Here is a 24,666-nt window from a genome sequence, read left to right on the forward strand (position 1 = left end):
CTATTCAGAAAAAACCTGTACACATAGCGAATGCAATACTGGGTGGCTCCAACCCCCAGAGAGAATAATATGTTGGATCCAGCCAACTTACAGAGAAAACCAACCTGAAATGGTAAAAACTTGTACATAACTCAAACCAAAACCCTTAATTTCAATAATATAAAAACGATTAAAACTTAACACAAATCAATATATTTTAAACTACGTACCAAAATTTTATCCAAATGACGAATCAGCAGCTGGGAGAGTACAACAAAATCCACCGGATCCTGGTGCAACGGATCCTCCCCCACACCTCCATCAAATCCACCTCCATCAACAGGACCAACTTCCCCTCCACCAACACCAGCTCCGGGACGTCCTACTACATCACGGGCAAGAACCTCATCTCTCCGCTGCTCCTCATTATCCACCCCTGACAACAACTCAGAAGGATCCATCCTCACACAGAATGTTGATACCAAAGAATGAGTAACATATTGATTAACATCTCACCTTATATAACCTGTCAAAATTGACCGACAACCTGTCAGCTAACAATGTAAACATTATTAATTCAAATATTAAAACTAACTCCAATTTCCAAATAAATACCTCTTTTTTTTCATTCAGGCGGGAGAGTCAAGAGTTCTTCTCACTCTTCTCATTGTTTTTCTCTTCATAAACCCATCCACAGCCAACCTGAGGTTAAAAAACTTCTTCTCTGCTGAAGATTCTTCTTTCTCTCAAATGAAAACCCCAAACCTTATTTATTTTCCTCCAGACAAAATCTGCCAAATCAGAATCAACCCAGCTGAACTAATTACAGGTCTTAACACCTTCTCTGATCTCTTAAAAACACTAAAGAAAGTAGAATTTGTCCAGCATGAAAACGAACTGAAAATTGTAAACCAATCAAACTCTATATCCATAAACTCGGATTTAGACCTCCTCTCCTGCCTAAACAAATGCACAAATCAAGTAGAACTAAACACACCTCTAATCCCTGAACTATATGCAACTATACAAAACTACTTTATTAAAAATCCAGACTCAAAAATCGGCATAAAAATCAGAGAACAAAACAATCTGCCTGTAGCATCAGATGGATTGTGCATTTGTGCAAGGGGAAATTTTAACTCCGACAACCCATTCCTAATTTATTCAAAAAATTCAGCCACTTTTGCTAAAGAATCAGAAATAATAAAAGATTGTCTTTGTTTGAACCCCCCAATCCCTCTTTTATCCCCTTTACAATATACTAAGGATACACTGAAAACACACATTGCTAAACTAGAGACAGAAACACTAGAATTAAAAACCGGAATATTTACAATTACAGAGAGATTCACAAACCATACACCCTATCTAGATAACGAATACCTAAGAATACATAAAAACACAGACACACTTCAAACCACAGACTGTTTCCCACTAACTCTATCCACACATACACTTTTAGAAACACACACTATCCCAGCCAGGATAACACCTAATAACCTGAACACTTCACAACACAAACTTAACAAGTGTCTTAACCAAATGAACACATATGTAATATCATCTAGAAAGGTAGAACATCTCATACAACCTTCCACTAGAACACACCCAGCACTTAGAGCATACACACCTTACCATGATATAGCCCTAGTTTTAGGAAATTAGAACACAAACACTATTGAACACAAAATCATCATCACCTTGATTTCAACTCAAGTTATTTCAATTATTATTTTTGTAATAACATTGTCCATGTCTATCAGTTGTACAAGGCGAGGCCTTTTTTATATTCATAGATCCCTAATCTTGAGAAATTCCGAACCTTCTGAAGTTTCATTCTCTGTCCGTAATAACAGAGCACAATTTGGAAATTCTGCCCAACCTGAAAGCCTTATGTTACGCCATTAAACACAACCCTAATGTATGTATTGAAAAAATTAGAAAAAGTAAATAAAAAGGAAAAAATTTAGAAAAAGCAAATAAAAAAGATAAAATTTGAAAAGCAAATAAAAACACAAAAAAATCTAAAAGAATGAAAAAAATAATTAGTCCTGCAAACGACATTTCTTCCTTGAAAGGGGAGGTTGTAGTGAATCCCTGTTTTCCTGAATCCTTGATTTCAGACAATTTCAACGTTGAAAATAGATATCTGATGGAATTATTATTCTTTCCCATAGATCTAATCTCTTGCACCTAACAATTATAGAATCTGAATCCCCTCTTCTCCCTAATCAGAGATAATCCCATCCCTGATGTCTGGACAAAATACCAATAAAGAAATGACTATTTTTAGTGGTCCAAAAACCCCCCCCCCCCCTTCCTGGAACAACTCCCCCCCTCAAAAAAAAACCAATAAGTTAAAAAAAACTTAAAATAAGCAAATCCAAACAAAGAAAAAAAAAAAAGAAAGTAAAAAAGGCCCCGTTTAATTTGGAAAAAAATAAAGGTTGATAAATCAAAAATTTGGAAAAAAATATTAACAATACTACGCAACTAGTATTATCTAATTCTTGATGATGGAAAAAACCCCAGGTCTTCAACACTCTACGACAAGCACTGGAAGGAGAAGGTCAACCCATCTGACCTCTCCCACTCTTCCACTCTAGAAGACCTCGGACAACATCTACCGAGGACTGATGAACCTGAATTAGAACATTGATTACTGTTTAGTTGAACATTCTCTTTAATAAATGAACCCCACAACCCTCTCCTCACAAGGGAAGTAAATTTCCTTGCAGCATACAGGGTTACCCACAATGTATGAGACTCAAAAGACTTTAAAAGTAAAAAATTTGGCTATTTGAAACTGATTTGGTTTCTCATTTCAATAGAGTATTTGGCTTACAAAGTCCAATAGAAGTGAAACAATAAATTCCGTAGTATCGTCTCTTGAATTTGTGGTAACCCTGTATTATGAATTATTTTTAAATAAAGTTGATTTAACACTTATTAAATCAAATAAAATTCCTTAATGCATGAATATGGCATTATTTAAAGAAATATGGCGTAATAAAAAAGTAAACTTTTTTTAAACCTACCAATTCAAACAAACAAATCGGCGATAAATATGTTATAAAGCTATTATATTGTTTTTGAATAGGGTTCCTGCGAATGGAACGTTTCGCGAAAAAATGCCAAGAAATGCGAAAATTGATGAATTAATTAATTATCTTATACTTCAGATTCCGTCCTGCTCTTCCTGGCAACAACCACCCTGGTTTCTACAAATTTGTGACTGCACTCCGGAGGTACATATACTCAGCTATAGATCCAAAACAATTTCATAGTTTTATAAATTAAATCAGACTAAAATTGTATTTATTTGTTACATCTGTTTTTTGGAGAAATAAAATACAGTGCAAAACAGAATCCGCGTCTGATGTAGAATACTCAATTCCCTCCCCCCCTTCCTCCTCTGTACGACGATCATATGGGAAACTGTTGAATTACCATTAAATTTTAAACAGAATACCAGGTACAATTTTTACTTTATTTTTACTTTAGTGCCCAAGCAGAGGCTGCAATTCTGCTGACCAACTCTGAGGACGGTGGAGGAGCACCACTTTTAAAGAAAACCGCCCGAGAGTTTGAAGAGAAGAATGAGATGTTCGTTTGTTATGTTCATACAAGATGAAGGGGGGGGGGAATGGGTTAAGGTGCCCCTCAATTTTCAGAGACCATTGGGAATTTTAACATTTTAAAGTTATTTCCCTGAATGGACCCGGCCTTCTAAAGTTATTTCTCTTTCTTCCCTCATTTCTTAAATTCTAAAGCTTTTTTAAGGAATTCAATTTTATATTTCATTAAAGCAATATATTGATATTTAATGGTTTAAAAAAGTAGCATAAGTAGAAAGTGTCCAAATGCTTCTTTTAGAATAGCTCAAATGATCATTTTTAAGTGGGGCACCTAAGTTTGGAGGGAGAGGGGGGAGGGACTGCTTTAGTGGGCAATTTTATTCAAAGAACCTGATAATAGCTTTAAAGAAAGCTATTCTCATAGTTTTATTTGTTCAAAAAATTGGTTAATAACGGAAACTAACTTAAAATTTTTAGTTAATTGGGAGTGTTAATATTAATTTTAAGGGCGAATATGAAAAAATAGAACTTAGAACCGATTTAAAGGGCAATCAATTTTAATTCTATTTGAAACGTTTCAAAAATATATTTAAAATGTTTTTGCTGTGAATTCCAGTGAATCCTGAAGTTGCCCTTTTAAATTTAAATTAGTATTAAGACTCTGATTTGTTCACACAAAACTTAAAAGGTATTGCATAAAATTCTCAAGTTGTACAAAAAAAATTCCATTATTCTGTTAAGGCACATCACAAGAAATAAAATTAAACATTTGTTTAACCCTATCCCTGATGGGGTCCTTGGAAAACATTATACGCTTGGGGGGGGGGCAATTTGTCCCCCCCCCTCTTAATCCCATGTTTGATGTCCAAATATGACAAATGATACATCATTGGAAAACTCTTGTGCTCAACATTTAGAATTTATTTATACATTTTTAAAAAGCCATTGACCATGCCATTTCAAATGTGCAAAAAGTTTTAAAGAATTTTCAAAAATTCAAAGAAAAATGTGCAAATTCATAACGGGTTACTAGCAAATAATTTGCAAACATTTCTTTGCTAAACTTTTGCAAACAGCTAAAAGTGGGTCAAAACAAAGACTTAGTTTGATACAGGAAAAAACAGGCATTCAGGCAGTGTGCCTGAGGACTCGGGCAGTTAATATAAAAGCCAGGTTTCAGGTCTAAATGTAGGGCTTTGGGTATTTAGAAAGTGTAAAAATTTCAACAGTCTCAGACCTATACTTATTGAGTTATGAAACAAATACACAGGGGGGGGGGGGAATTGCCCCCCCCCCCCCAGCAGGAGTATGGTTAAAAGAAAACCATTTCTATAACCCCAAAAATATTTTCTTCACTGTCCAATCTTGATTAAATTTTCATTTAATTGGTATTGAATTATTGTTAAGGTTTTAGCGGTTTGTTTTTAGGAAATATTGTATGTGAAATCTATGTTTATTTAAATCGAAATTCTCATTGTTTTTAAGCTGAATTTTTATACAAAATTAGATATTTGGGATTAATATTGTTTATTTTTTGGTTACATCTGATATATTTAAGGCTGAAAGGTCGTCTGGGTAACGGGGAAATTACCCTGGGGGAGTATTGGAACAAAATAACCAAGAATTTTTATTTCGAATAATATCCCAGGCAATTTAATGCTTACTTTTATTTTAACATTGTCTAACTGTGAGGGGTGAATATTCTTACTTTAATCTGTGGCCATGCAAGAAAAATAAAAAAATAAAAAAACTGAAAAAAGGCTGTGAAGCCTTGTGTTATCCTTAAATTAACAAAGAATACATCCCTGATAGATTAGCTGCAATAAAATGGTTTTTATTCTTTTTAAATTAAATTAAGGATCAAAGTAAAAGAAAAGATAAGTTAAAACCTGGGAAATTAGATGGAAACACTCACGTATAACGATATCAACCATATGTTTTTTTTTAAAGGGATTGTTCACCAATATTCATGCCATTTATTAATAATTACTTATCATTCATTTCTTGCAAATTTCGCCAGAGCATCTAGCAATTGTTTACACTTTACTGCTAATTAACACATTTGTTAAATGTTTGCAGCATATTTGAAGTGGGTTTGATGAGCGGGATAGGTAGGAGGCCATGAGCCACCACTATTTCCCCTTCCGTGTCACTTATCTAAATTTTTTGTCTTTAGCAACTGTGAACCACGACTATTTTCCCTTCCGGGCCATCAAATTTTAGTCTGGGCAAAACTAATTTTGTAAATGGTTTATTAGATTTTCAAAAATCCATCCGGGGTAAGCGAAAAAACGCAACTGAAACTATTTTTAAAATTCTATCTAAGATTAATATATTGTATAATATACCATTTGCCCGGAAGAGTAAAATGTGGTGGCACAGATCGGGAAATAGTGGTGGCTCATGGCCGCCTCCCTTCCCCAGCTCGTATAACAAAATTTAAAAACTNGAACAATAGTTCAAATGAACAATAGTTCAAATGAACAATAGTTCAAATGAACAATAGTTCAAATGAACAATAGTTCAAATGAACAATAGTTCAAACGGCAGTAGTTTTCGTACATAAGCTATCTATGTTTATTTATTTATCTATGATTATAACCTCTGAAATAAAAATGTACTCAACCGACTAAAAAAATATTGCTCATCCAACCTAAAAATATTGCTCATCCGACATAGAAATATTGCTCAACCGACCTAAAAATATTGCTCAACTGACCTTATAATATTGCTCAACCGACCTAAAAAAATTTCTCAACTGACAAAAATATTACTCATCTGACCTTAAAATATTGCTCATCCGACCTAAAAATATTGCTCATCCGACCTAAAAATATTGCTTAACTGGCCTAAAAATATTGCTCAACTGACCTAAAAAAAATTTCTCAACTGACCTAAAAATATTGCTCATCCGACCATAAAATATTGCTCATCCGACCTAAAAATATTGCTTAACCAACCTAAAAATATTGCTCATCCGACCTAAAAATGTTGCTCAACCGACCTAAAAAATATTGCTCAACCGACATGAAATGCTGAATGCTTATCAAAACTAAACTTGTTGCTTTAACCAACCTAAAATATATTCCCAACTGACCTAACATATATTAATAACCGACCTAAATATATTTCCAATCTAGTTCAGGACATTTCGCTAATCGAACCTAAAGATTTTTAGGTTGGAAAAACGTTAGGTCAGAAAAACGTTAGGTTCGTTTCCTCTAGGTTCAAAGAGCAGGTACCGATATTTGCATGTTAGTGGTCTGTTTAAAAGTACAAGCATTTCACAAAAATCCCTGCTGGTCAGATTTGCCTTATATTTTGATTCGGGGACTCCGTAGAATCATTTTAAATTTAAGTTTAAGCTGGGCTGGGGTTCTAAGCTAGTATAAAAAAAATAATAAATCTTTTTTGAGATCTAGATATTTATTATCTCCGTATCGAGATTATATTAATGGTACAAAATTGTTCACATATATTTAATACAACTATTTAACGATACTATTGTGTACATATATTCTTAAATTAAATAATAAAAAATCGTACGGGTACATTTTATCGTTTTTTCCTTTCATTAGAAATTTTGATTTAGGGATACTTGGATCCTGCAAAACATACAAATTGAATAGTGCAAAAATGAACGTGCATAGAATAAATTGCATATAGTTAGTCGATGAAGAAGATTTAAGAATCGTCTGCATATAATTTGAGCATTTAATGTTGAAAATCAGATTGAGCAAGCATTCTAAAGTTTTTATGTAACAATGGTATAATGGCAATGTATGCAATATGGAAGAAACTACGATTGTACTGACGAAGAACATTGAAAGTTCGACGTAAGTATGGCATTCCATTAGTTAAACTATGTCGTCTTGATGCTAATTAAAGGGAGACAATAATCAAGTTAGGACGGGAGCAGGGCATGCCAGTACTTGTTGACTTCCTATATCTAAGCAAAAACTTCAAGCTTGAAGTTATTTCGCGAAAACCCGCGTTGTGCTGTCTGAAGACAGGCACACATTTACCTCCGCCGCCTATAATGCAAGGAGTATAGGAGTCGCCCACAACGAGCGTCCCCACCAAGTTCGACGGGAAGGCTTCATGCTCGTTGGGGCAAATCCTACAGTTCCTCGCAATATCGAAGGTACACGTATAACTTGAGTTGCATGAAAAGTTCGCCAGGTTTATGGCATACCCCGATCTCCGGTCCCCGAAAAAGTTAGGAGCGGAGAGATTGACCTTCGGAGCAAGTTTTACAACCGCATTCCCACCGCCCTGAGTTTGCACAAGACCGGACCGAGGTGCAGCTAAAGGGGTGGGGGGTTTCGCGACGCGCGGGGGTACTTGCCAGGCTCTCTTTACCGTGTTGACAATATTCTTATTGAGGTACTCACTAATCCTTAGATAAGGTCCCGCGACGTAACGGGATAATAAATCAACATTGCAGTAAAAATTGTTATTTTCTAAAATTAATTATAATTAATAAAAGTTTTCAGTGTCACTAGTTCGTACTAGATAAAAATTGAATGTGAACTGTTCAGCAACTGAAAAATCTTCAAATTTCATTTCTGTAAATCCATGCAATTGCAAAATATAAGAAAAAAAATATATTACATCTTGATTCTTGACTTACGCTAGCCTAACTAAGAAATTCTAAAATGAGTTTTAAAAACTTGTATTGTTTGTTTAGGGGCCTAACTGTCACACAGCATATGAATTTCTGAGTGTGTGACATGTTAAATTTGGTTTAGTTAGTTCTGTTTTGTTAACATGTGAACATAAACATCAACTAATCAGTTTTATTCAAGACAATGCAGTGCGCAGTATTTAGTGTTAGTGTGCATTGTGCTAGTAAATCTGATTCCCTGAATGCACTTCTTTTAATTGTTACATAGGACAACTCAAAAATTTGATCAAGTGTAGTAAAGAAATTAAATATTTGCTACAAACTCTGATTAATATCTTTTCAGTCCAATTTCTAAGTTTGAAATATGAAAGATCTAAACCAACAGATGGCAAAGATATAACGATTCGAAAATTTTAGTTTGTGGCAAATACTCAATTCCTTTAAGTCGCAAAGTGATGGAAGTCTTGTCCTTTAATGAGTTATTTAAATTTACTTCCTCCACTCTTATGTCTGTAATTATGACTTTAACTGAGGTGTCTGTCATATTTCTAATAAATCAAATTTATTTTAGACAAAATCAATGTGACAATATTTTAGATGAAAAAATATGTTTCATAATTTCCACATTTTCATATTTATATCCGTGTTCACTTCAGGAAAAATTGTCATAATATTAGATTCGTTTAATTAGAAACAAGGTTATAATGCAAGGAAAGTTATTTCAGAGGTGTACGCATTTTTTGTACTGCAGTGTACTGTCTCTGGGGGGTAATGTAAACACAAGACGGATGTCGAAGCCTGACATGGGATCCATCTTAAAAAAAAATCAATGAAATATTCTGGTCATAGGAAACTATTATGTGAATTATCAAAAGGATCAAAAGTTAATCCGCCCTCAGAAAACTGGTTTTAATATGTTCGCAGAGTATACGCAACTGCAATTAACTTTCCTTGCGTTAGAACCTTGGTGTTAATATTCTTCATCTTAGCATTAATAAATTACTTTTTTTTCTTTATAAAATAACTAGCTTGCATTGTAACATTGGTTAGAAATAAAAAATTGCTCATTAAATATTTGGAGTATTGACAAACTTCAGGATCAACATATGTTCTTTCAGGGCAAAATAAGGTTACATTTTTTCTTTTCAAGATCATACAGGGTGTCCCACGAAACATAACAGTTGGTGAATAGTTTAAAATGTCTTCTTCGGTTTGATACTAAAGAGAATAATAAAAAATAGAATATGACAGTCGTATTACAGTAAATTTTAATTTAAAAAACTGCACACAAAGTCCTCAATATCTGATACAGTATATGGAAGAAGACATTTAAAACTTTTCAGCAACTGTCATGTTTCGCGGGACACCCTGTATATTCAAACATGAAGTTGTATGTACCTCATTACTTAAAATGGAAAGAAAGTCGTCTTTTTTTAGAAAACGTCACAAAATCCATAATAATATAAAGAACAATGACGACTACAGCTAACTGTTTACTGACACAACATTGTGTTCAGGGTGTCCCATCACAGTTGTTGAATAGTTTTGAATGTCTTCTTCCATATCTTATATCGGATATTAAAAACTTTTTGCATGTCATTTTGTTAAAAACATCTTTTTCTCAAATATATTTTACTTCTTTAATCAATTGTACAATAATATAATTACAATATTTTGCATTAATCTCTTTGATATCAAACAAATTAACTAATTATGGAAGAAGACATTTTAAACTATTTACCAACTGTCATGTTTCGCGGGACACCATGTATGTTATTAATTTTATTTTTATGTATCAAGTTATTTATTTGGCAGCGAAAAAAGAACTCAAATATCACTTTTGGCACAAATTCTTTTTTTCAATAAAAACTATTAGGGATAAATTTTGAAAGATTTTTTTTATTCTTAATAACCTCGTCAAAAAAGAATTTTAATTTGGGTATTTTTTAAATCGAGTTTTATAAAATAAAAAAATATTTTTAAAAAATTACAATTTTAGGTTTCTGCTTGTGAAGGATCAATGACAATAGAACAGGTATTATTTCTGGGTTTAATAAAAATCTACGAAAAGTGATTTATTTCAAAATTTAAATTTCTGCAGGTTTGATATTATTTTATTTTACAAATTAGTTACTCTATAAGCAAAAGATAAAGGTGCTTATTTGCATCTCTACATGAAACCGCTTGAGGGTCTGAATCTATGTTCAGCCTGTTTCTACATCCATTTTTCAAGGGCTTTTCAAAAATATAGTTTTTAGGTTTGAACTTTTTTTAGCTTTTTTTTGGTTTATGAATGGTCAGATTTACCTTTTTAAACTACTGAAAAACTTGAAGGAGAGAAAATGCTGCACAGTAGAGTAATCATTAAAAGATAAAAATCAAAGATGTGGGCGAAGCGCCCTGGAAGCTTAGTGCTTGTAAAAACATCTGTTTATTATGAAAAAGAAAAACATAAAATTTTTCCACAGAAATTCCCAGGCTCTGGGATTTCTAAAGCTGTCATATCTTTTTAACAACTTGAAACATCTGCAACAAACCAATTATATTTTCTCCTGAAAAATATTAATTGTCAAGGCCTAAAATTGAAAACTTTAAAAACTTTTAAATTTATCTTGTGGGCATTATACACACTTGTTTCCATTAAACATTAGTTTAAGCAAAATATGGTAAAGATATTATGTTTTTTTTTTCTCTGAAAATTGATAATTTTTTAATTGCAGTTTCTCAGTGAAAGTGACTTGCTGAAAAGACAATGAAGGAAGTTTAAGAATGCATACTTTTTTCAAGATGGAACGCTAGTCTCTCCAACAAACAGATTGGAAATATTTTTTTAAAAATTTTTATTTACTATTTATTGTTTAGGACAGCACTAAACACATCTTTCTCCCATGGACAAGAGTTAAACATGGGCTTAGTTTGAAACCAGAAACGGTAACTTTACGGGCATCAGATCAGAGTGTTCAAACAACAGACAATAGACAACAGACAACATACAGTGATAACCAGAAAACAATGGAATATGAAGACGAAATTATAGCAATACTTAAAGGGAGTGACCGGCTATGTAAGGTAGTTGAACTGAGTATGCAGTGTTGTGGAAAACTTCTTTCGGATTAATTTGAAACATATTAAACTTTTTAAAGATCTGTAAATCCTGAGTTTGAGCGCAAATTCGACGTTTAAAACTCCTACTTTGGGAGAATATGTGTTCAGAATTTGTTTTGTTTTAATTATTAAATAACGACAACGAAAAATAAAGTAAAAATTATACAGTAATATAATTAGATGGTTAGAAACATATTTCTCAAAAGAAATTTTACAATAAATCAATGCTAAAATCATAGATAAAGATAGATTGCGCATTAGACGACATTTTTCATCTTGAAAGATATAAATGTTTTAAAGATATTCCTATTATATAGATTAACTAGGTCGGTTGTGAACATTGGCTGTTCTTATGTCATTGAGTACTTGTGGTGTACATGAGTTCTGTAAAAAGTTTAAGTTAGTTTAGTCCTTCTCATGTACTTCTTCAGTTCTCGTCAATATGATATATTGCTCAGTGAAATAATTTGATATTCTCAAAAGAAAATTCACTCCTGACTCAGTAGGGTTGTAAATCGTTTTTGAAAGCGATCGTTAAACGATCGTTTTTGTTTCGTTTTTCAATCGTTTTCAAAAATGATAGTTTCGTTAACGATTGTTAACGAAGGGTTGTCGTTAACAATCGTTAACGAAACGAAGAAATTTATAAAAATGGCCGTATTTGGAAAAACAATTGTTTTTGAAAAAAATTACATGCAAAAATGTTGTGGGGGAGCTAAAACTTCTTGATATTTTCTTTAAAACTACTCAATGATAAGTACAGATACTCTTCAGGTCGGTTTCCTCTCTTTGTTAACGAATGGTCGTCGTTAACCATCGTTAACGAAGGGTTGTCGTTAACAATCATTGAAGAAGGTTCGTCGTTAACGATCGTTAAGTAAACGATGATTTTTGAAAACTACAGTCCTGAGTAGTTTAATAATTATGAAATCCAATAAAACACCAAACCACCCTGCTTCTCATTGAAGTACACTTTGACCCCTAGAAGTATTAGTTTGCGGACTGTACAATTCTTGGTGATTTTGCGTACATAAGCTATCTATGTTTATTTATTTATCTATGGCTAAAATCGATTATTTCGTTTTCATTATTATATTGAATTTCTAATTTTCTCTGAATTTATTCGCAGATTTCTTCAAATTCTTAAAATGTCGTCTTTTAAATAATAATTCTAGAAAATCTGCAAAAACTTTGTGAATAATAAGAAACCAGAATAATGAGATAATAGAATCTAATAATTGAACAGATTACTTATTTTCGATGATAAGATTATTTTTATTTTCTCTACATGTTCCCTATACATGACGTCTGTAGTTTATTTATTGTAAAACTTTTTTACATTTTATGTAAAATATGTTTATAGAGCAAATGCCGTGTTTACTCATAGAGCGAATGTTGAGTAGAGCAATTGGACCATCACAGTCATAAAAATGTTTATAGAGCAAATGACGTCATGTCGAATGTCATAGATCATTTGACGTATAGAGCAGATGCCATATAGAGCAAACGTCGTGATCTATGAGCTATAGAGCAAATGGTTGATAGATCAAATGGACATAGAGCAAATGGAATTAGAGCAGATGTCGTAGCGCCGTATTTGATGGTGTTACAAGATAAATAGTTTTACGAGACACTTTTTGCTATACGGGTCTGTTTACATTGCACAATTGCTGTTTTTCATGGTTATTGAACTTTTTAAAGTTAAAACTTGATTCTCAAAGTCGTCTTAGTATTTCAGAGTTTTCTGGTTATCACTGTATTAAAGATGACAGACAACAGACATGTATCAGACAACAGACACATAACATACAATAGACAACAGACAACATATTAAAAATAACAGACACATAACAGATAACAGACAACAAACAACAGACAACAGAAAGTAGACAACAGACAACAGACAACAGACAACGTACAATGGACAACAGATAAAAGACATTATGCAACAGACAACAGAAAATTAGTAAAATGTAAGAATAAAGAATAATTTTGTACATTATATTTTGTATGTAGTCCCAACTTATTGATTCTGAACATGTGTGAATTATGCATCTTTATCAATTTGCATCAAGTTTTTCTCATTATAAACTTTTCTTTGATTTAAAAACTAAATCATTGGATTTCCTTAGAACATATTTATCTCTAAAATTTATTTTATACGAATGGTCAGTACTCAGTTAATAAAAATCTAGGGGCCTGGCAGATGTAATATTAAAAGAGCCCCCCACCCTCAGAGGGTTACTCGATAATAGGGGCCTTAAAAATAATTATAGAATTTTAAAAACTGAAATCTAGTATTTTTGTTACTCGGTGCGAAAGATTGGAACAAGTAAGACGACATTTCTTGCAGGCTTGTAGTTACTCAGTTATGCTACCCATCCCAGTTTGCTTATGAATTAAATCAAATAAAATCTAGTGCAATAGATGGCAACGAAGAATTTGTACGCTCTCAGTGCAGCTGTATATTGACGTCACAAGTGTCAATTCAGATTTTGTGTCCGACAAACTATTAATAATTTTGTGACATTTTTAGAACAAAGTGCTTATCTTACATTAAAATAAGTGCAATTTTATGTATTCTTTATTTTCTTTTATTGCACTTTTTAATTAATCTTGGAAAACATGTCAACTAATATAAGACAACTATAGATAATATTGATAATAGTGATAATTTTAAAGTAAAGTGCTTATCTCACAGTAAAATAGGTGCAATTTTATGTGCTCTTTATTTTCTGTTTTTACACTTTTTTAATTAATCTTGGAAGTTGGAAAACATGTCAACTAATGGGAGAAAATTTCGTTTTCCTTGCTATATTTGACACAATTGTGACGTCGTGTATAATTGGTCCATATTTCTGTTGCTACCTATTGTATTTGATAATCTATTTAAATTGAATGGACCCCGATTAAATATAAAACTGCAAAATTAAAATAAATAAATAATTTTGGTTTTCTTTTGTTTTTAGGGAAGATTTAAGAAACTGAGTGAAGGAACCCACATTCTCCATCATTTCCGAATACGATCTTTAAAAGAACAAACCTGCTGATTTGTATAATTTTTGACACGATTCTGTGAATCGATATGTATAAAATAAAATGTATGTTACAATTTTCAATATCTGTGAACCAAGTCCCTTTGACTTACATTGCGGGTTTCTTGCAGGCCAAAACTTGTTATTTATGTGCGTAATACATTTAGCACAACATTGAAATACAGGGAGTCCCACAAAACATGACAGTTGGTAAATAGTTTTGAATGTCTTCTTCTATATGCTGTATACGATATTAAAGACTTTTTGCAGTTTATTTAGTTTAAAAAATCTTTACTTAAATTTACTTAGAAATCAATTTTACTATAATAAGGATGTTTATTATTATTCTCTTTGGTAACAAAGAACTTAAATATTATAGAAGAAGACATTTTAAACTATTCACCAACTGTCATGTTTCGTGGGACACCATGTACAAAATTTAAGAAATTATTATGTCGCCAATGGGACTAGGTCTAAATTAAGATTTTCTGGACTAATCAGAAAGTTTAAGAAGAATGAACCATGTAGATAAAAAATTTCTTGCAGTTGCAGTTGGAGCTAATGCAGTAGTTAGAAAACAGTTTAAAATGTATAATTGAGATCATAAAAACCACTCACCGTTTTTACTTTATACACAGAAAATGTAAATGAAAATTTCAGTTTAGTAAATCCTTCTTGAGATTATGATAGTAGTTTTTATTTTAATAACAACAATTTCTTCTGCTTAACTATCTTAAGACAGTTTTTGGTTTCGCAACTTTTTCGCAACATTAAAAAAAATGCGCAAGACTGTTGGGTTGAAAAACCAAAATTTTTAATTATCTGCTTCGGAAATTCAAAACATTGAAAAAAATTCTTTATTTAATTATCTATACTATGACCTCTATTATCTATACTATGACCTCTATTATCTATACTATGACCTCTATTATCTATACTATGACCTCTATTATCTATAATATGACCTCTATTATCTATACTATGACCTCTATTATCTATACTATGACCTCTATTATCTATACTATGACCACTATTATCTATACTATGACCTCTATTATCTATACTATGGCCTCTGTATTAACACTACAAAAAAACATCTAAATAAAGTTATTTTGATTATAAAAATAGTAAACACCGGACTTAAAAAACTATACTTATTCTAAAATATGATAAAAAATTCAATGCAACAACTCATACGACAAATATTCCGAGAGACGGTTTTATAATTTATTTTACTTTATACAAACATTGAGAAAGAAAATACTATACGATCGATATGCAAAATAAATAGCTGTCAACGGTAGAAGGATGATCAGGATATTCCTCCACCTCACATCGAAAGGGTTCGTGTTGAACTGTCTTTTTTCCGGGAACCCTGCTTGGATTTTAACCCTAGCTTTCCCGGCCTATGCCCAGCACAATGCCCTCCGAGATAAGGGACGGCGTTGCTTGGGTTATAAATAAACTCAGCTTGGCTTGTTCCCGAATTTTCAAGTAAACAACAAAATTAACCGTCATTTATGTATATACAACAGGTGTATAGTACCTCTAGATAACTATGATCGCAACGATCTTAAAATCCCTTGAACCGCTGATCGTAAAAGATCAACAAAATCACAACATCATTACATTATGACTAATACCTGTCGTTCCCTATGGAATTTTAAAAAACTGTCCAAACTAAGGTTTCCAGCTAAAAGGGGAAATGGTTTCGTGAAAATTTAGCATTTTTTTCACATTTCGTTCAAAATGTTATCGCTTTGGATGTCAAGAAATCTCCATTTTTATCATATTTTCGTTTATTTTGAAATAAAAATGCGTGAAAATCTTTATTCTTTAATATTTTAATCAATATTTATATATTTATATAATTTTCTAATGCATTTAGTTTCCAGAAGGTATAAAATGTATAAAAGTATAAAATGCCTATTTTTCAAAAAAAAACGCTAAGCGCATTTCTTCTTTAGGAAAACTATAGTCATTATTAGAATTAAACAGTTAAAACAACAATATCTTCTATGATCAAATAAAGGTTTCAAGGTTACCAAGTGAATCGGGCATTGCATTATTTGGATGAAATAAGGTGTTCACAAGCACATAAGTAAGAATTTAAATGCATTAATTTGTAATTAAGCTAGTTCTTTAGTAAGAAATAAATTATTTTTGATTTGTATTGAGAGCTATGAAAATCAAATTGTTTTGTTCTAAATCTAAATCTTTTATATCCATTCATTTTTCATAAATTTTTAAAAAATACTAATATTTTTAAGAAATCCGTTTGTATATATTGTATACAGACAAAAATAGCTGGATTTAAAAAAATTAAGTATTCTTCTTTTTTTGCGTTTAAAACACCTATTTAACCCAAAGCTAACGCAACACAATTCTTTATTGATTTCTTTTTAGCATGTTTATTATAACAATAATTGTTCTTTTTAAATATGATTTTTTTAAGATATTACATATTCATTTCTTTTCTTCATATTTCTATTATTTATAATTTTGTAATAATATGTTCCTTATAGACAATATGTGTCAATATTTTTTGCATTTAAAATCCCAATCTCTTCATATTTTTTGGTGTTACTGTTTTTTTAAATATGATTTTTCTCTATATACCTTTTATTTCATTTTTTCATATTTCTATTATTCATAATTTTTCCTTTTTTGTGAAACATGTCTTCTAGACAATATGTGTCTGTAGGGTGTAAATATAAGAGTAAGAATGATTAGCTGAATCCCCTCCTGGGACAATGCATAGTCATCAGATTACATTAGGCATTATATTCACTAAACCATAAACAAAAAAGATAATTGTTTGACGACATTTTCTTTTGAAAAGGGTAAAAATTAATTATTGCATTCCTTTGTGTTAAAATGCCAACTGTTCAATTTAACAATTTTTCTAAAAATGTATTGCAATAAAAACACAATGAATTAATCTCTATTTTTTTAATGCTTAAATTAGGAGCTAGATGTTTTGGTATTTGTAAGATTATCTTATTTGTTTTTGATGTTTAGAACCTTTAATTGTAACGTTTAGTAAAACCTAATTTGTCATTATATTTTGGCGTTTTCCTGATATATGTTATTGATATTTTTGCTTTGTTTTATATAATGTGACATTGTGCATTGTACAACTATTGATAAACAATTACAAAGATACAAGAAATCATGAGAATCAGAAAATTTGATTTTGAGGCGTTTTTTGAGTTCCCTGATGACAATTTGTTCAAAATAATCCATATTTTTAAAAGAGTAGAATAGAAAATTATAAAATATGGTTAATTCATCAATGCCGTTTTTCTGTTTAAAGGGACTGTAAGCGTTATTTCAAGGGATCCTGCATTTCTACATTTTATAGTTAAACGCTTTGACTGCAAGCTGTTTAATATCTAAAAATAATAATATTCATTTTCTAGAAATGATAGAAAATGAATATTTTTGAAATCTTGCCTAATCAGTTTAGATAAACACTAGTTTTAAAGTTCTAAATTGGATATTACCCTCTTGGCAATAAGAGCCTGTTAAAATTACGCTTACATTCCCTTTAAGCTAAGCAGTAAGCAGTAAGCAGTAAGCAGTTAGTATATCCAATGTCAGACTACGTGGGAATTGTTGTATTAGAAAACAGATTGTGCAAACATTACTACACTCCATCTCTACACTCATATACTGTAGAAATAGAAGGATTTAAACCCCCNTTCTGTTCACACCCCTAACACCTACTATACTGTACAATGCTTCAGGCAGTTCTGCTCTTAATATTATTTCCCCCCCCCAACAGCCCTACAGGCATTTTTTTAAATTAACATTTTTAAAGTTCAAATGAAGAATTCAATATATAACATGGAGTCGATAAAATCAATGGTAGAAAGAGTATTGATACTCTATACGGGGATCTCAAATCCGTATCTATCCAGGAGCAGTTCAGTTTCACTTAGCTATCAATGGTTAAAACCGTATACAAACTCGTCAGCCATTGACGTCAACACGGACACAAGCTTTTAAAAAATCAATGCCAAATCAATGGGCATGATCACTGATCAGCTATCAATGTCTAAAAAGAAACAAGCAAATAATTGATCAATACCAAACCAATGGGCACGATCAGCTATCTATGTCTACATTTCTAAATTGGGTTAATCCCAATACGTGATTTGCATATTTACTAATGTATAATGTATTTACAATGTACAACGTAACTTATCTAGATTTACTATGGGGCCTCTGTATTTATTAAATTGAGAACAAATTAATCTAATTAATAAGTGTAATAATCTTTGCATATATCTATTTATCTATCAATCTGAATGTCTGTCTGTCTGTTTTTCTATATATCTATCTACCCATCTTTCTATCTATCTATCTATCTATATATATCTATCAATTTGTCTGTTTGTCTGTCTGTATATTGATCTATCTAACTAAATATATATATATCTATTCATCAGTCTGTTTGTCTGTCTGTATATTGATCTATCTAACTATCTAAATATCTATTTATTTATCTATCTAACTAACTTAATATATATATCTATCAATCAGTCTGTTTGTCTGTCTGTATATTGATCTATCTAACTATCTATCTATCTATCTATCTATCTATTAAATCTGTCTATCTATTTATTCATTTATCTACGTCCACTGTCTTGTAACCTACGTCCGTTTCAAATTAGAGTTCCCGTAATTCAGTTCTCTTTGACCAGTCAGTATTGGAGCAACAACTAGACAGTGAGTCCCAATATATTTTATCAATTCAAAATATTACAAAACACTTGCCTCAAACTTTAGTTTTCTAATCTCCATATCTATTAAACCTGCAGACACAACACGTTCATATATCAAAATACACTTTTTGATAATTGATTAATTGATAGTTTATATATAATATTGAAGGTCTACGACATTAATTTTTTAAGATATAGGGTTTAAAAATTTTAATTAGGGCCAGAGTTCATTTCTCTAATTCCAGTCATGAATTTTCTAGGTTTTCTCTTTTATAATCAAATTAATAGTTAAACGTTTTGTTTTAATCAAAAACAAATTACTCATTCAATTTAATATTTTTTATATTCCTTTATACCTAAAGTAATGACGTAAAAAAAACTCTCTAAAAATATTGACAAAATCTTTTGAATCTATAGAAGTAGATACCACAAACAATTTAATAAACGTTTTTGATGAAATTAGATGTTTTGAAATATGTTTTTCATTTCCATTATAATTATTTAATACTTTAAATAATTTCGTATATAAGGTTCAAAAGTTTTCAATAATAGTGAATAACAGTGCATGCAAAACAAGCAATTAAATTTTTATAAAAATTATTTTTGTAAATTTAAAATGTATAAAACTATGATATGGGGGGAAGGGGGGGGATGCAAACAAAAAAAACCACATTTTAACACGTTGAACACTCTTAATTTAATAAATGAAAATGACGAGTAGCAATTAAAGTATTAAAGTGGAACCCACAGTTTTCATGGTACAAGGATATTAAGGATATATCATTCTAGAAATATTTTTCATATTTGGACCAAACTCCACTTCAGTTAGCTAGCAACTTCGGAACCTATAGTGAAATATTTATACTTTTAAGTTTTTTCTGTCTTTGTGTCTGTTTATTTAATTTTTTTTGGGGTAGAGGGTGGGGGTGGTCTGAATTCATACTTTATAATATCAAAAGTCTATGGGATTACGTTGCAAAGATATAAGATAAGAAAATTAGAGTGTGAGAGAAGGTTTAAATTTACCAATTCCGATTATTGCTATCGCAAAAAAAAGTTGGTTTTGATTGCAAACTACTTTTTTTTACTTTAAAACCTTTTTTTCCCACAAATGTTCAAAATTAACAATTTTATGAATTCTTTAATATTGTATTATTAAATATACATTATTAAATTCTTTACCTTGTAATTTAATCATCGATTAATACTATAAATCCAGCTCTTTTACACTGTTATCTCAAGTAACTCTCATATAACAAAAAACAAAAGATAGCACGTCTGATTAACAACTGTATCCTTAAAAGCTATGTTAGTGGTTTCTCTATAAAGTAACTTGCGCTTTTCTGCTTAAAAAGCAGGGAAGGGAATCGTCAGAATTAAACACTTTTAAAAGTTGACAGCTGAAGTTATCTTATTAAACATATAATGGTTTAATATGACACTCTCCTTTTCTAAACATACGCGATCATGAGCTGCAGGCTGTGGAGATCATGAGCTGCAGGCTGTGGAGATCATGAGCTGCAGGCTGTGGAGATCATGAGCTGCAGGCTGTGGAGATCATGAGCTGCAGGCTGTGGAGATCATGAGCTGCAGGCTGTGGAGATCATGANCATCGTAAAACAAAACAAAAATAATTCGCGGATTTTCACAAAAAATTTCGCGGATTTTCAAAATTTTAAGAAATTTAATGACGATCGAATTTTGATGGAGACAAATATTTAAAATTTCAATCATTCATAAACCTTCCCTGGAGTCCCTAGATGTCCCACAAAAAGTTTGGGCCTGATCGGTTCAGCCGTTTTGACGTTTATTGGATACAAACAGACAAACAGACAAGCCAAATTTATATATAGATTAATTGTGGCTTCTTAAAAAAGTAAATTTAAAATGGAGACAATTTTTGAATTTCTTACCCTTCCGACCACCTTGAAATTTAATTTTTGCTGAATGTCGTCTTTATATAAAGCTATTTTTCTGAATAATCTACAAAAGGTTGTGAGAAATGTTTAAGCAGTGAAAAGAATTAAAGTAAAAATAATATTTGAGAATTACAATTCACAGAAAATCTAAAAGAACATTTTTTATATATAGAACTTGTTTTTAAAGCTGAAAATCAATCTTTTTCAATTGCACGTTCACATAGTTAGTGAATTGCGAGTTTTGAAAATTTAAACTTTATTATTATTATTACATTATTCAAATACTGTTATAGGCCTTTCAAGTTAATTTTTAAATTTTCTTTTTCTATTAATTATTTGTTACTATGAATCCATTTTATACCTTTGATGAATTGATTTGATTGACTCCTTTAGTTTCTACAATTTTCCTGGTTTCTTTAATACCAGTGGATTTACATTAAGAACCAGAGAACTGTAGAGTTCGTCTTGTATCATAAATATGCCATTGAGTTAGTTTTAACCTTTGTGACAGAAACAATCTCAAGAACTGACGAGGGTCGACATTTTCAATAAATGTGGAACTAACATCTACTTTTTTACTCTACAGAAGTTTGGTCCATTACCAACACCGAATTTTAAACTGAGGAATGTGTAATCTGCAATTGTTGCTACGGATATATTTCTGAAAAATTTAATCAGGCACTTTTTATTAAAATAATTCAGTTTCAAATTACCAAATTTTATAATTAAGAGAAAAAGGAAAGTTCCATTATATTCTTGTTCTTACTTGTGGTACATTTTTTTGGATATCACTCAGATAACAATTTAATTTTTGAATGTTTTAATGAAGTTATAACAGTGAGGGGAGGATGGCAGATCTGGAGGGTTTGGAGTAAAAATAGCAGGGTCGGGAGTAAAATGTTATGACAAATGTTTTTAAATATTTTTCATGACGAATATCATATTTTTTCCCCAATATAAGTTTTATCACTTTCTAAAAATGGCCATGTATAACCCGGATGCGAAGTTTAAAAAGGCTTTTATGAACTTTTTCGTCGAAACTTCGAAAGCCCATGATTTTTTTTTTATATAATCTCCCAGGACCCAGGACCCGTGGATTTTACCAAAACACCTAAATCAACCTTTTGTTTAATATTTTCAATCTAGGCCAAATATGACGATTCAATTATTTTTGACTAAAAAAATAACGGATTTGAATTCATTTGAAATACATGCAACACCGGGTTTGTTCTGTGTTTATTTTGTGAAATGTTACGATCTGTTTAATCTGTGTTTATTTTGTGAAATGTTACGATCTGTTTAATCTGTGTTTATTTTGTGAAATGTTACGATCTGTTTAATCTATTTCTTAATGTTTCAAGGTTTATTTCTCTAGCAAGGAAACAGAGGACTAATTAGTTGAACTGTTGAACATTTTAATTTAAAATGCAATCTCGTATTATTTCTATAATTGACCCCAATAAACCTTGGATGAAAGAAACTGAGTCTCAAACTCTTGTTTTCTAATCCCTATATCTTTGATACCCAATATTGTATATCTGAGATATTTCAATCTATAAATTCTATAGGATTAAATAATTTTGGTTTAAAATATCAAAGGTTTGCACCTTCCGGTTGCAAAGTTAAAGGTTCGATACAATTTAAGTAAGCAAAAAAATTACCGAAATTATCTAAAATTTTGAAAAAGCAATTACAATCTCAAAACGTCATATTCCACAATTTCAGTGTTTTCTTATTTGTTTGTGTTTTTTTTAAATAAATAAAGTTATTACTGCTCAAATTGTAAAATTTAAAAAAAAAGTTCAAATAGCAATAAGTTAAAAAGTCCAACAATTTGGTTTCTGAATCAGTAAGAATCTATAGGAATCTGTAGGAATACCTTTAATTGAGTATTTATCCTAAAAACTTGAAAATGTCTATATTGAATATGAAGATAGTGTGTTCAATATTAACGATATTCTAAACAAACGTTTCATCAGATGAGACTTCTCACCCTGTCTCTACAATTGTAGTAGATCTTTCTAAATCTATGTCCAACCATAAATGAGGGTTTAACTTTGAACAACAAAGTACTAAAATTAATGTGAAACTATTAACTAAATATCAGTCCCACCAGCAACCAGTCCAGTAAACCTATTTGCAATCTTTTTGCAAGAAACAAGGAAAAATTTGCAAATTCATATAGTTAGCTTAAATGTTAAGTGACTAAACGTGATAATATGTAATATACAGGGGGATCTACGAAATCAAAGACGACTGCGCACAAAACTTATTCATTTCAGCCTTCATTCTTATATTCATGGTTCAGCCTTCCTTCTTATATACATGGTTCAGCCTTCCTTCTTATATACATGGTTCAGCCTTCCTTCTTATATTCATGGTTCAGCCTTCATTCTTATATTCATGGTTCAGCCTTCATTCTTATATACATGGATGGTTCAGCCTTCATTCTTATATACATGGTTCAGCCTTCCTTCTTATATACATGGTTCAGCCTTCATTTTTATATTCATGGTTCAGCCTTCATCATGGTTCAGCCTTCATTCTTATATACATGGTTCAGCCTTCCTTCTTATATACATGGTTCAGCCTTCATTTTATATTCATGGTTCAGCCTTACTTCTTATACACATGGTTCAGCCTTCCTTCTTATATACATGGTTCAGCATTCATTCTTATATTCATGGTTCAGCATTCATTCTTATATTCATGGTTCAGCCTTCATTCTATATGCATGGTTCAGCCTTCATTCTTATATTCATGGTTCAGCCTTCCTTCTTAAACACATGGTTCAGCCTTCCTTCTTATATTCATGGTTCAGCCTTCATTCTTATATTCATGGTTCAGCCTTCCTTCTTATACACATGGTTCAGCCTTCATTCTTATATACATGGTTCAGCCTTCCTTCTTATATTCATGGTTCAGCCTTCATTCTATATGCATGGTTCAGCCTTCATTCCTATATTCATCGTTCAGCCTTCCTTCTTATATACATGGTTCAGCCTTCATTCTTATATTCATGGTTCAGCCTTCCTTCTTATATTCATGGTTCAGCATTCATTCTTATATTCATGGTTCAGCCTTCATTCTTATATTCATGGTTCAGCCTTCATTCTTATATTCATGGTTCAGCCTTCATTCTTATATTCATGGTTCAGCCTTCATTTTATATTCATGGTTCAGCCTTCATTCTTATATTCATGGTTCAGCCTTCATTCTTATAACCATGGTATTTCATGCACAAAAGATGCATTATGATCCAGCATAAGTTAAAAAGAAAAAGTGTACAATGAGAATTGTCATTGTGAAAATTGTGGAAATGTGACGTTTAAAAAGAAATTAAAATATTAGGAGTTGAGGGTGGTGGCGGTATGTAGATTAAGTTTAGAATTTTCGAAAAAATCAATTCAAAGATTTGATGTTAATTGTTGTTAGACAATATGGATGATGCTAGAGAGATGTCAACAGAAGAATTTTTAAAAATTAAATATTTTTTTGAAAAAAATAAAGGTTCAAACGTCATTTCTTATATTTTGGAAGAGATAGAAATGTAATTGCTTAATTTTTATATCTTATAAATCTACGACTTTTTAATGTTTTTCTTCAGTGCTAACCAGAAAACTAAAGAATAGGAAGTCGACATTAAAGAAGTGCATTTGATGTTGTTACAAAGCAAATAGCTTTACTAGTAAA

At 31.2% G+C, this 24,666-nt stretch overlaps 1 long non-coding RNA gene across 1 annotated transcript; it reads left to right on the forward strand.

Annotated features, from left to right (window-relative positions):
* The first annotated feature begins 8,987 nt into the window (after positions 1-8,987).
* On the forward strand, positions 8,988-11,220 carry LOC111714691 (uncharacterized). Its single transcript, XR_002768037.1, has 3 exons — positions 8,988-9,313; positions 10,184-10,219; positions 11,047-11,220. It is a non-coding gene; the product is annotated as an uncharacterized LOC111714691 (long non-coding RNA).
* The last annotated feature ends 13,446 nt before the right edge of the window (positions 11,221-24,666 follow it).

The sequence above is a fragment of the Eurytemora carolleeae genome, unplaced genomic scaffold (genome assembly GCF_000591075.1).
Source record: "Eurytemora carolleeae unplaced genomic scaffold, Eaff_2.0 scaffold1622, whole genome shotgun sequence".
Lineage (NCBI taxonomy): Eukaryota > Metazoa > Arthropoda > Copepoda > Calanoida > Temoridae > Eurytemora > Eurytemora carolleeae.